The sequence below is a fragment of the Lactuca saligna genome, chromosome 5, assembly GCF_052625555.1.
Source record: "Lactuca saligna cultivar CGN05327 chromosome 5, ASM5262555v1, whole genome shotgun sequence".
In the NCBI taxonomy this organism is placed as follows: Eukaryota; Viridiplantae; Streptophyta; class Magnoliopsida; order Asterales; family Asteraceae; genus Lactuca; species Lactuca saligna.
The window spans coordinates 278,419,526-278,423,152 of record NC_136421.1 but is presented as its reverse complement, the minus strand read 5'-3'; positions in this window follow the sequence as shown (position 1 = coordinate 278,423,152).

Below are 3,627 nucleotides of genomic sequence, written 5' to 3'. Positions count from 1 at the left end.
CAGTGAGAGCGTTGTCAGGAACTCATCCTTTAGCTAACTGAGTGTCACCCACCTCAGCCCAGCACATAGGCGATCTGCACTTCCGACCGTAGAGGGCTTCGAATGGAGCTGCCTTGATGCTCGTATGATAACTATTGTTGTAGGAAAACTCCACAAGAGGTAAGTGTGTATCCCACGATTTACCGAAGCCGATCACGCAAGCTCGCAGCATATCTTCTAGAGTTTGGATCGTCCTCTCACTTTGTCTGTCAGTGTGCGGATGGTAGGTTGTACTCATATCCAGCCTCATCCCTAGTGCCTTTTGTAGTGATTGCCAAATTCTTGAGGTAAACCTACTATCTCTATCGGAGATAATAGATATAGGGACGCCATGCAGCCATACTATTTCCTTAATGTATGTTCTTGTGAGTTTCTCCATCTTGTCTGTTTCCTTGATGGGTAGGAAGTGTGCAGACTTGGTCAATCTGTCGATGATGACCCAAATGGTATCCAACCCACCCGCTGTCTTAGGTAGTTTGGTTATAAATTCCATTGTAATCCGCTCCCACTTCCATTCCGGTATCTCTGGTTGTTGGAGGAGTCCTGATGGCTTTTGATATTCGACCTTGACCTTCGCACAAGTAAGGCACTTACTCACAAAGGTAGCGATCTCCGCTTTCATGTTAGGCCACCAGTATAGCTTTTTGAGATCCAGATACATCTTATCTGAACCTGGGTGAACGGAGTATCGAGTGTTGTGTGCTTCCTTCATGACCAGATCTCTGAAACCTCCATGGCGCGGAGTCCAGATTCGATCCATGAGATAGTATGCTCCGTCACCCTTGACCTCCAAAATCTTATCCATTCCGCGCAGGGATTCTCCCGTCACATTCTCAGGCTTCAAGGCCTCAAGCTGAGCCTCCTTGATCTGTGAGGACAGATGCGAATGGATAGTCATTGTCAACGATTTGGTTCTTCGACCAGAATGCTCTTTCCTACTCAGGGCATCTGCTACCACGTTGGCTTTTCCCGGGTGATATCGAATTTCACAATCGTAATCGTTAAGTAGATCGACCCATCGGCGTTGTCTCATGTTGAGCTCCTTCTGGTTTAGTATGTGTTGGAGGCTCTTGTGATCAGTGTATACCACGCTCTTCGTCCCATACAAGTAGTGTCTCCATATTTTTTATGCGAAGATGACCACTCCTAACTCGAGGTCGTGAGTAGTGTAGTTCACCTCATGCGTCTTTAGCTGTCTTGAGGTATAAGCGATGACCTTACCTCGTTGCATCAAGACACAACCGAGCCCCTGATTCGATGCATCGCAGTATACAACAAAATCTTCAACTCCTTCGGGCAGGGATAATACTAGTGCGGTGCATAAAGCTTGTTTCAAGGTCTGGAATGCCTTCTCCTGTTTCTCCTCCCAATTGAATGATACGCCCTTCTATGTCAACATGGTGAGAGGTTTCGCAATCCGAGAGAAGTTTTGGATGAATCTGCGGTAGTAGCCAGCGAGGCCTAGAAATTGACGAATTTATGTAGACGTCTTCGGTGCTGACCAGTTCTCAATGGCTTTAATTTTGGAGGGGTCCACGTGGATTCCCTCTTTACTAACCACGTGTCCTAAGAATTCAACTCTTCGGATCCAAAATTCGCACTTAGAGAACTTCGCATATAACTTCTCTGATCGTAGGGTTTCCAGGACTTGTCGCAAATGATCCCTATGTTCTTGCTCACTCCGATAATAAGCGAGTATATCATCAATAAAGACGATGACGAACTGATCTAAGTATGGAAGACACACCCTATTCATCAAGTCCATGAATACTGCAGGTGCGTTGGTCAGTCCAAAGGGCATCACTACGAACTCGAAGTGCATGTAACGGGTTCGAAAGGCTGTCTTCGGAACATCTTCCTCAAGTACCCGTAACTAGTGATACCCAAACCTAAGATCAATATTGGAGAAGTAGCTCGCTCCTTGTAGTTGGTTGAATAGATCGTCGATACGAGGGAGAGGGTAGCGATTTTTTACCGTGAGTTTGTTGAGATCCCTATAATCGATGCACATCCGGAATGATCCATCCTTCTTCTTCACGAATAAGACCGGAGCTCCCCAAGGTGAGAAGCTTGGTCTTATAAAGCCCTTGCTGAGCAGCTCGTTGAGTTGACCGGATAGTTCTTGCATCTCGGCAGGCGCTAGACGATAGGGAGACTTTGCTACGGGAGTAGCTCCTGGAACTAGGTCGATTCTGAACTCAACCTGACGTTTGGGAGGTAAACCTGGAAGGTCCTCTGGGAAGACATCAGGGAAATCACATACGACGGGGATGTTTTTTGGGTTCTTTGATTTCTGGCTTGTGTCGACGACGTGAGCAAGGAAGGCGCGGTATTCCTTACGTAAGTATTTATGAGCCTGAATACTGGAGATGATACAAAGACTCGTACCGGGTTTATCTCCATAGATCAATAGGGTTTCGCAATTCGGAAGATTTAGGCGAATAGCTTTGTCAAAGCATAAGATATCAGCACGATAAAAACTCAACCAGTCCATACCAACAATGACATCGAAAGTCTTGATTGAGACTGGTATAAGATCGATTGGAAATGAGTGATCATCTAACGTGAGGGTACAACTTACGTAGATTTCGTTAGAGCTTTCGGTCTTCCCGTTAGCCATTTCTATGACGAATGTTTCTTTTAGTGGTTGAGGGGATTGTTTGAGTAAGTGTTTAAAGTTTTGGTTTACGAAGCTTCTTTCTGCACCACTATCAAATAAGACACAGGCATAAGAGTTTTTGAGAAGAAACGTAGCCGTGACTACTGTGGGATCCGTCACCGCTTCATTGTGACCAATAGCGAGTAGTCTTCCGGTTCCCCCAGCATTCGCAGCCTTCAGACAGTTTTTCTTGAAGTGACCAGCTTCACCGCAGCCGTAACACGTCGGGGTCACTCCCGAACCGGGAACTTGCGAAATAGGTTTGGGAGGGGATTTGTAGAATCGCACTGTATGGCCCTTCCGACCGCGGGTGGAACACTGCAATTCACGGCAGGGGCCGTTATGGTGGTAAGGACACTTTAGACATTTGGGCAGATTCCCACTATAAGGCTTTGGCGGTGCAGGAGCGGTTGGAGTAGTGGCAGCATGGACCACCACAATTTACTGGTCCCTGGAGGAGGTTTGAGTCTTCTTGCCCTTCTTCTTATCCCATCGCTTCCTCTTTCTGTCAGATGAATCCGGTGTAGTGGTAGTTGTGGTTGTTGTTGCTGGAGTGGAAGAAATTTCATGGTTAATCAGACTCTGGGCCAATTCCTTGGCGCTGTTGAAGGTGGTAGGGCGTAAGGCTAGAACATTTCCTCGATATAGGGGCACTAAACCCCATATGTACTGTTCAATCTTCTTGCTTTCGGACGGTATCATATTGGGACACATAGCCGCCAAGTCACAGAACCTGGCCGTATACGCTATTATGTCGGTCCCTTTCATCTTGAGGTTCCAGAGTTCCTCCTCAAGTTTCTGAATTTTGCCCCTAGGGTTGTACTCCTTTCTCATGAGATCCTTTAGAGTGTCCCAGCCCATGGCATTGGCTGTAACCAAGGAGAGTGAACTAACATGGCCGTTCCACCATGTCAATGCCCTGTTAGTGA